This window comes from Pristis pectinata, chromosome 8 (assembly GCF_009764475.1).
Source record: "Pristis pectinata isolate sPriPec2 chromosome 8, sPriPec2.1.pri, whole genome shotgun sequence".
NCBI lineage: Eukaryota > Metazoa > Chordata > Chondrichthyes > Rhinopristiformes > Pristidae > Pristis > Pristis pectinata.
Window position 1 is genome coordinate 98,378,984 of NC_067412.1, and position 11,239 is coordinate 98,390,222.

Genomic DNA, 11,239 nt, shown 5'->3' on the forward strand with positions numbered 1-11,239 from the left:
TCTCCTGATAGCACATGCCCTCTAATCCAGGCAGCATCCTAGTAAACCTCCTCTGCACCCTCTCTAAAGCCTCGACATCCTTCCTTCAGTGAGGTGACCAGAATTGCACATAATACTCTAAATGTGGCCTAACCAGAGTTCCATAGAAATGCATCATAACTTCTTGACTCCTATGATCAATACCACGACTAATAAATGCAAGCATTTCATAAACCTTCTTAACCACCCTGTCTACCTGTTTAGCCACTTTCAATGAGTCATGGACTTGCAACCCAAGGTCTCTCTGCTCTTCAACACTGTTAAGGGTCTTGCCCTTAAGAGTGTACTGCCTCTTGACATTAGTCCTACCAAGGTGTAACACCTCACATTTATCCGGGTGTATACCCCACTGCTCTTAAATTCAATCCCTCTCACAATGAAGGCCAACATTCGATTTGTCTTCTTGATAAACTGTTGTACCTGCAAACCAACCTTTTGTGACTCCTGGTGTTGCATCTGGTTTGGACAATCTCCATCCAACAGTTAAGAACCTTGGAAAAGAGGAAAAGATGAACAGTGAAGCTTATTTTACCCACTGGGGTTTGAATGAATATGGGTTTTGCTTTCTTGCCTCCATGCATGTACATGGTGGCTCGGGGCGAATGGATGTAAAATTTCACTGATCTCCATCTGAGCCCCAGACTGAACCAAAGATACCTTTCCTTTCCCAGGGTCTTACATTGGATCTGCTGACTCACAGCTCCAGTGACCTGAATTCAATCCTGACCTCTGGTGCTCTCTGTGTGGAGTTTACACATTCTCCCTGTGACTGCATGGATTTCCCCTTGGGTTCTCCAGTTTCCTCCCACATCCCAAAGATGTGGCTAATTGGCTCCTGTAAGTTGCTCCTGGTATATAAGTGAGTGACAGAATCTGGGAAGAGTTGGTGGGAAATGGGGAGAATAAAATAGAATTAATGTAAGTTGGATTAGTGAGAATGGGTAATTGAAAATCAGCATGGACATGGTGGTACAAAGGCCCTGTTGATTGGCATGACTCGATGACGCCAAATCTCAAGCCTTCATTCATGCACACACCATCTTGACCTGGAAATATATCGCTGTTCCTTCACCGTCACTGTGTCAAAATCTTGGAACTCCCTCCCTAACACCTCATGGACTACACAGCGGTTCAAGAAGGCAGCTCACCACCACCTTCTCATGGGTAATTGGTAATTATTTTATTATTGTCACATGTACTGAGATACAGTGAAAGGCTTTTGTTTGCGTGCCATCCAGACAGGTCATTCCATACGCAAGTACATCAAGGTGGTACAAAAGGAAAGTAAAACAGAATGCAGAATATAGTGTTACAGAGGGGAGAAGAGAGAATGTCCAGGGTGGGTGGGGTCTTTGATTATGTTGGCTGCTTTCCTGAGGCAGTAGGAAGTGTAAACTGTAAACGTGGAGGGGAGGCTGGGCTGTGTACACAACTCTCTGCAATTCCTCACCGACTTGGGCAGAGAAGTTGCAACACCAAGATCTGGATCGAATGTGTTCTATGGTGTATCTGTAAAAATTGATGAGAGTCAACAGGCAAACGAGGTTACAGACAATTAACTGCTGGCTCAGCCTGCAAAGCCTACATCCCTTGGATTAATAAACAAAAACCAATCCAGGATTGCTCCAAGCAGAGGATGCTGATGAACACAAAAGGCCACAAAAACACAAGAGCTCCTGCTGCAATGGCTGAGGACCAAGCAGGTGGTCAGTTCACCAGCTCCATGAGTCACCCCGCCACTCTGGCTCGGAAAGAAGATAAATCCAACAGTTAGGGCTGTAGCTGTCCATCAGCCCCTCTGTCCCATGTACTAAAGGTCATTCCTCCAGCTTTTCTTTAAAGTAATGCCACATGATTTTTTTGACATCCTCTTGAAGGAGAAAGCAAGCTAGTATCTCATCCTGGTCTTTGTTGGTATTGCCTCTGTATTGCAGTGGGCTGCTAGCTTAGAGATTTGTCCTCAAGTCATGAAGAGGGATATGAGCACACAGCTTTGTGACCCAAGGGTTTTCAGGCTTCTAACTAAGCCACAGCTGAAGAGCAGTAACAGAGGGAGGGTCAGCCATGTGCATCTGCCGTTGTACTAGCCAAACTTCAACACTCACTCCTGTTCTTCACCGGCAGTGTATCAAGATTTGTGAGGCAAGGAATAATAGGGGCAAGAACTATGATGAGCAGGTCCATCAGTGAACACATTGACCCTCTGAGATGGGCCTGGTATCCAGATCTCACTCCTGACCACATTGAAACCTGGTGAGATCCAACACACTTCCACAAGAAACCTGCAAAGTGCCAATAGCTGACAGACGAGAGATTCTGCAGATGCTGGAATCTGGAACAACACACACAAAATGCTGGAGAAACTCAGCAGCTCAGGCAGCATTGGTGGAGGGAAATAAACAGTCGACCTTTCGGGTTGAGACACTTCATTGGGACCGGAAAGGAAGAGGGCAGAAGCCAGAATAAGGTCAGGGGAGGGGGAGGAGCACAAGGTGGCAGGTGAAAGGTGAGAGGGGGAAGGTAGGTGGGTGGGGGAGGGGGGTTGAAAGGGGATGATGTAAGAAGTTGAAGGCTGAAGAAGTAAGAGAGGACAGTAGACCATGGAATAAAGGAAAGAAGGTGGGGAATAGGAGGGAGGTAGTGGGGAGGTCACAAGGACGGGCTGGGGAAGAGAAGGAGTGAGGGGGCTAAAGGAATGAGGGAAAAAAGGAGGGGGGGAAGGGAAAACAGTGGGGAGAGGTTACCAGAAGTTAGAAAAATCAATGGTAAATAATCGAAGAAATCGAAATGGTAAAGCTCATTAATTCTCAGTGCTCACTCTGCACCCCACATGAATATTGAAAAGTCATTAGATTTCCTTCACTTTATGAAACTCTAATTTGTCTTTGCCCAGATTCTCTGTAAATATCCATCTGTGGTTGGGAACACTGGAAATGTTGGTTTAATTGTCCTACTATTGGTTTCTCCAGGGTTCCCTGTGTAACATGTAGTGTTTACTGATTAAAATAAACACGGGTAATTAGGACATCCCTTTGTAGTGGCTGTTCAATGCTTCAATTGATTTTCAATGTATTTAAATTAGAACTGAAGGGTTTTTCTTAATGGAACTGTGACATAAACGGGATCCCTCCACTTTAGTGAGGACATTCCAATAAATGGTTCCAAAAAGTTAATCAACTCCTGGGTGCGAGGCATCTAATGTGGGGAACAGGTATCATTTTAGTTTATATAACTGAAAGTTGCCTCACAGGTGGATAGGGTAGTTAAGAAGGCTTATGGGATGTTAGCATTCATAGGTCGTGGGATCAAGTTTAAGAGCCGCGAGGTAATGATGCAGCTCTACAAAACTCAGGTTAGACTGCACTGGATGTGGAAGCATTGGAAAGGGTGCAGAGGAGATTTACCAGGATGCTGCCTGGTTTGGAGAGTATGGATTATGAGGAGAGACTAAGGGAGCTAGGGCTTTACTCTTTGGAAAGAAGGAGGATGAGGAGAGACATGATAGAGGTGTACAAAATATTAAGAGTAATACATAGAGTAGACAGCCAGCGCCTCTTTCCCAGGGCACCAATGTTCAATACAAGAGGGCATGGCTTTAAAGTAATGGGTGGGAAGTTCAAGGGAGATACCAGAAGGAGGTTTTTCACCCAGAGAGTGGTTGTGCATGGAATGTGCTGCCTGGGGTGGTGGTGGAGGCAGGTACATTGGTCGAGTTCAGGAGATTGTTAGATAAGCATATGGAGGAATTTAAAATAGAGGGATATATGGGAGGAAGGGGTTAGATCATCTTAGGCGAGGTTTAAAGGTCGGCACAACATGGTGGGCTGAAGGGCCTGTATTGTGGTGTATTGTTCTATGACACATGAAAAGAACCCCACAGCAAAATAGAGAATCAATTCTGAAGTTAGCGAAACAAACCTCTCTGAAGGACAATCATTTAACTTTATCAGGACGGACAGTCTGCTGTTCAATCTTGGCTTAGTGTTTCGATTTTTGCCTTTATGCCAGAAGGTCATGGAGTCATTGAGCCATAGAGATATAAGCAGCATGGAAATAGATCTTTCTGCCCAACTCAGGAACTTAGCGTCAGGAAACTCGGAAACTTAATGCAGATTGTTAGAGGAGATCCCAAATTCAGAGAAGATGTGTAAGGATCTTACCTGATTTTGCACTGTTCAGGCCCAAGTGTTTTCAAAATTCAGTGTTATCACTCAGAAATCAATAACTCTTATGGTTATATAATAAATTCAGGCTCAAAGACGGCTTCTATCCCACTGTTTTAAGACTATTGCATGGTTCCCAAGAGTGCTAAGATGGATTCTTGACCTCACAATCTACTTCATTATGGCCTTGCACCTTATTGTCTGCCTGCACGGCACTTTCTCTGTAAAACACAATATTCTACATTCAGTTATTGTTTTACCTTGATGTACTGATGTATTGAAATAATCTGTATGAACGGCGCACAAAACAAAATTTTTCACTGTACCTCAGTAAATGTGACAATAATAAACCAATTTACCAACCTACTAATTCACACAACTTTCATAAAGATGAGTTAAGATTGCATTCCACAGTGTTGGACTTCTGACAATTGTATGAGCTCTTTCTCTGTAGGTTGCTCCCCACTCAGAAGAATCCATACTTATCTCTCCCCACTAAAATCCAAAACCTTCACCTCAAGTCATGTCACATGGTGGATATAATGAGATTCCATAGAACAATAGGTCCATAGAACAATACGGCACAGTACAGACCCTTCGGCCCACCGTGTTGTGCCGTCCTTCAAATCACACCAAAGACTATCTAACCCCTTCCTCCCACATATCCCTCTAACTTGAATTCCTCCGTATGCTTATCTAACAATCTCTTGAACTTGTCCAATGTACCTGCCTCCACCACCACCCCAGCTAGCGCATTCCATGCACCAATCACTCTCTGGGTGAAGAACCTCCCTCTGACATCACCCTTGAACTTCCCACCCAATACCTTAAAGCCATGTCCCCTTGTTTTGAGCATTGGTGTTCTGGGAAAGAGGCGCCGACTGCCCACTCTATCTATTCCTCTCAATATCTTGTACACCTCTATCATGTCTCTCCTCATCGTCCTTCTCTCCAATGAGAACGGTCCCAGCTCCTCAGGAATGAGCTTCCAGCCTTTGATGTAATGACTATCTTGGAGCTAGAGACAGCCTGGCCTATCTCAGATGGCCAATGTGTTCACTGACAGACCTGATCATTGGATTTCCTGCCCCTGTTGCCCCAACCAACCCCCCAAAAATCACACCTGCCTTTACCTGACACATCTTGAGACATTGTCAGGTGTGAATATTGAAGTGGCAGAAAGTCTTTTGTCCACCTATCACTGCTCTGCTTTTTCCTCCTATATATTGGGCTTCCCTTTTTCCTATCTTCAGTCCTGACCCGAAACATTGACCGCCTGCTTTTCTCCACGGATGCTGCCTGGCCTGCTGAGTTCCTCCAGCATCATCATGTTTTTCATCTAGATTCCAGCATCGGCAGTCCTTTATTCCTCCAAAACCGTGACCAATCTGCAGATCAGGCTGCAGAGATGTTTTACCTATAAGAAGGACAGGCAAGAAGGAACAGGTGGTCCCCTCCTATCAGCTGGCTGGTGGGTTAATTAAGTTACCCCAAGTGCAGATGGGTGGTAGAAGAATCAGGAGACAATGATGGGCGTGTGAAAGAAGATAAGTTGCAGAGAACAAGATGGGTGAATGAGAGTGATGGAATTGTTGATAGTTTGAATGGCCTCCTTCTGTGCCTTAAGAAGGATGATAAATTGGAACAGTAATAAATGGACATTTTATTTTATGTAATGCATTGGCATTTGTACTTAACTGATATGGTTAAACACTAAATAACTGCTCACTTGTGAATTTAGTCACTCTGCAAAACCTCCAACTCTCAATCAGTTTAATACAAATAAATGAAAGGTTTGTTTCATTGCGAGTGAGAAGAAGATTGCACAGGCAAGAGAGAGAGCATTGTTCGTCCCAGAGTTTACACAGTCTCACAGTGGGTCTGATTTGTTCTTTGAATGCATTAGGTGACATTGTACTGTGGAATTACTGTTTAAAGCATTGAGATATCAACTTCTGTAGACAGAGGTGATTCGTTTTAAGCCCAGAATGTGGAGGAAGAGTGTTTAAGATTGTCTGACTTTTCCTGCAAAATGTTCCTTCCTGGCACTAAACTGTTAATTTCAAGCTGTGATCCTTAAAGACTTGCAACATTAATGAAAACCTCCATACAATTTTACAATAGAGACTTTACATCACTTCAATATTAATTTAGAAATAACACTGCCAGCATCAAAAAAGACCGTTCTATTAATAAAAGTCAGAATGTCATATTATGTAAAGTGTGTGAATGAATCACAACTGTGCAACTCAACCTAGAGAGGCATTACAGAGTGAGCTGGGGAGCCCAGGATCTACCGAGCTGGAGGAACCTCCATCAATGTCAGTCAGACTCACATAGACCTTGGTTGGATTCATTGTCTAAAGGGAAAAGTTGGGCCTTGGCCTTAAAAGCCACGTTAATCTGTTGGGTATTATAATTGCACTCCAGAGACCATTGTCTTAAACGCAAACAAAAAAAAAACTTTCCTTTATGCACATCCTTCAATGTGGGAGAAATGTCCCATGGTGTTGCACAAATTTTTAACTTCTACAGGGTCTTTGTCCATGTCCCAAACTGTTTTGCAGCCCATAAACTGTTTTAAAATGGAGACACTGTCACAATATCGGAAAGGCAGAAGCCCCGTTGAACACCAGCAAGGTCACACAACAGTGCCTTAATAAAACACCTGACCAGGCAGGGAGTAGAGGGATACGGACCATGTGCAGGCAGTTGGGATTAGATTGGTCAGCACAGACATGGTGGGCTAAATGGCCTGTTCTTGTGCTGTACTGTTCTGTGTTCTAAATATATTTCGACTCGATAATAAATACTGAAGAAGTAACAGTACATTTATGAAGATTGATGTACCTGTAGAATCATACAGCTCCTAGGAAGGACTGCTCTAGCTATTCACTTCCAGTTACAATCACATCCAATTCATGGCAACATGTCCAAATAGGAAAATGCACAAAAATGTGCTTGTCATTAAATCACATATAGAACATCCATGTACTGAAGTACATCACAAATACAAAGAGCATTGTGATAATAACAAGGTTATTCAATTTCTTGATGTTGATTGTGGGATAAGTTGATATGTCAGGGAGAACCCTCAGTTCTTCTTTGCCCTTGTGCTACGGAATCATCAACATTGACATGATGGGCTGGCAGGACTTTGGTTTGTTGTCTCATCCAAAAGACAGACACCTCAATGCGGCAGCACCCACTCATTCCTGAACCTGCAATGCCAATCCAGAGAGGAGACACAAGAGACTGCAGATGCTGAACTCTGGAGCAACACACCAACATCTGGAAGATTCAGTGGATCAGGCAGCATCTGTGGAGGGAAATGGACGGGCGATGTTTCAGGTCGAGACCCTTCGAGTGCATTGGGAGTAAAGGGGAGGTAGACAGTATAAAAAGGTGGAGGGAAAGGGTGGGGCAAGAACTCGGAGGTGATCGGTGGAAGTGACAAAGAGCTGAAGCTGATGGAATACGGTAGGAAAGCATGGAATAAAGGGAAGGAGGTGGGGACAGTTGATGGGAACAGTGGGGCAGGGAAACCAGTGGGAGGAGTGTGTGGGTGATGGGCAGACAGAGGTGGTGTAAGGAGAGGACAGGGTGACGGGGGTCAGGTCGATCAGGAGGAGAGTGAAAAGGGACAGTGGGGGTTGGAGAATTCAATCTTCATGCCATTGGGTTGTAGACAACCCAGGCGGGATATAAAGTGTTTTTCTGTGGTATACCAGTCTAGATTCTTGTGTAAGAGTTTCCAGTGAGGGGTTTGAACCTGGAGTCTTTTAACTCAGAGGCAAGAGTCCATCCCACTAAATCTCAGGTGAAAATTTGGGTCTGTAGAGACCAGCGATTGAAGGCAACAGGCTAGGATAGATTTGAGGCATTCTGCCTCTGATAGCAGACAGCCAATTAGCAATACTATAAGTTATTAGCTGGTTTGAAGGAAGTGCTCGTCTTGTGGCTAGATGCAGTTACTCATTAATGCACACAAGAGGTTTATAAGCACTGTAGTCTCATGATAGAAAGGAATCTTCATTTACACTTCCACATGATAAAAGTGGCTGAACACAGCCATTCTTTTAGATCAATACCTAATCCATGCAAAGTCCATTAAATATTTTCATTAATCTATATTGCATGGCACAGTAAACTAACTTTCATTTTATTTTGCAAGAACTTCTGCAGTAATAAATAATTATTTGTCAAACTTAAATTATTTACTGTATGTTTCTTTAACATTAAATAAATTTGTCAAGCAATGGGATTTTGATGAATTATGTATTGTGTATACAGCTGCAATTAATAAAATAGCTGAGTGTTATGTAGTCCAGACTGGAAGGTCAACTCAGTAAGAATGCTGATGTCTTTGGAGATTCTTGAATGACAAGTATATTCAACCTGTCAACACTATAAAAGCAATATGCAAGAGCTAAACAAATTACAACTGAAAAATAAGCTTTGAATTGTGCAAGTTCCCTTATGAGTTAGAGCAGGATTGGGTTACAGGCTGTGATTGAGTTGAAATTAGCTGGAAGTAATAGAACTATTGGATTCTTCTCTCAACCCATCCATCTGTCCATCTAGCCTTGGTGATCGAATAGTTCCTTCACTCACCTTTCACCATTAAACACTGATTTGATACTGTCCCTCAAACCCTTGAAGTCAAAAAGCTGTCAGTTCAAAAGCCCTCTCAAGAGACATAACAACTATCCATGTTGACATTCTTGTGCAATGCCTACTGAGGACGACAGTGTTGGAGGTGCCTTCTTTTGGATGAGGTGGTGAATTAAGTTTCAGTTTGTGCTCTTGACTGAGTTGAAAAGATCCCATGGGCCTATTTTGAGGAAAACTGGCAAATTTCTTCCTGATTCCCTGAACAATACTGTAACAGGTAATCCCATCAGTACACATTGCTAATTATAAGAGCCTAATGCATTCAAATTAGCTGCACTTCAATATTACAACAGTGAATATTCCTCAAAAATACAAAACACTTCAGAGGATCCAGAAGAGGATGTGGAAGGTGCAATAGAAATTCCAGAGAAATCCAATCCAGATGAAGGGTCTCGACCCAAAGCGTCAACTGCCCACTTCCATCCACAGATGCTGCCTGACCCTCTGAGTTCCTCCTGCAGCTTGTTTTTTTTCACATAGAAATGCAACACTTTGTTTCAATATTTTTCGCTTTAAAGTGAAAAGAGTTTGATCTACTTGTGTCTCACGATCATGGCTGGCCCTTGGTCCATCGGGATTATATGTGATCAACAAAAGAGAACACCCAATCAGAGAATGCAGAAGGAGCTATTCAGCTCATCAGTGAGCCATCCATAAGAACTCTCTCTGATAGGTCCCATTCCCCTGTACCTTGTCCATCAACATGAAGTTATTTTCAGATTCAAGTGATGATCCATTTGTCTTTTGAAAACAATGAATGAATTTGTGTCCAGTTCTCCGAGGCAATTTATTCCAGGTACAAAATTCCCAGTCTGGTTTATACATGACCTCAGATGCATTGGCTCTAAATGCCTTCAAGCAAGCCACTTGGTGGTACCATACTCATTGCATTCAAACAGTGAAAGTATAAGACAGAGCAGATCACCAGGCATTGACCATTCATCGAACTGGGACATGGCATAGTTGCTCCCAGCTCAGTCAACCTTGCAAAATCTTCCTCATAAATATCTGAGGATTGGAAGTGTCTGGGGATTCGCGTCTAATCTCGTCGAGCTATCCCAGAGAAGAATCAAACAACAGCCTGACATAGTCATATTCACAGTGTCGCACCTTACAGATCAAATGCCAGACTCCCACATCACTATCCCTGGGTTCACCAATGGGACAGATCCACCAGAGAGACTACCACAGTAGGAAACAAGAGGGAAAGAGTGGCCCTTAGAGTCTCAATGTTGACTCCAGATCCCAGGAAGTTTCATGGCTTTAAGTCAATTAAGAAACCTCCTCCTGATTATCATTTATGATCGTCTCTCTGCTGATGAATCAGTGCTCCTCCATATTGAACACTGGCACAATGGCATAGCAAGTAGAGTTGCTACCTCACAGCGCTGGAGACCCAGGTTCAATGCTGACCTCGGCTACAGTGTGTGTAGTCACCCTATAGCCTCCTGCACTCCAGTGACAACAATCACAGCCTATCCAATCACTTCTCATACCCAAAACCCTCCATTCCAGGCAATATCCTGCTGGATCTCTTCTGCAATCTTTCTAGTGTTACCATATTGAATTGAGCCAAAAGTTCCCATATATCATAGTCACACAGCATACATTTTGCATGTACTGCATTAGCGAAGCTTTATATATTCACACATTCTGAAGGGTATATTTAGTTGCTAGTTAAATGCTAATTAGATGCTGTAACTGCCTTATGACAGGATGGACATCAGTCTGTGTTCAATTAACCTCTGTGTCACCCAATGAGAGATGCCTCCCTTTCACACAATTAATTTGACGCATTATTATCTCCAATAATCAGGACTACAATTTTATTGGAATGGTTCAATAATTCTGCATTGCCCAGTGATTTTCTGCTGATAACTATAATTTCAAAACAGGTCCTCAGAAGGGCACCGCGAGACAATTAGCTTCAGAATAATCCCATGATGATTACATTTTTGTTTTCAACGTTGCTTTTAATTCATATTTCCACTGAATTCACGATGTGGCTGCAATAAAGTCCTGCTTGTCATGTGTATCAGAACGGTTTCATTTTGCCTGATTGCCACATTCACATAGTGTACCATTGATGTACTTGTGTAAGGTTTACATTGTGGATGGAATGAAACCTATACTGAAGAGATTAGCTCAAAGAATTGAGAGAGGGACTTTCCACAGAATTAATCATCAAAAACATAATCTAGAACCTAAGAGAGGAAGAGGAGTTTGAATAAACAAGCAGGAGGAGAATATTCATGCTCTCGTACCTGCTCCACCATTCTGTAACTTCATGTCTAATCTTCTATGTCAGATCCACTTTCCTGCACTAACTCCAAATCTCTTGGTTCTGTAATATTCAAAAACTT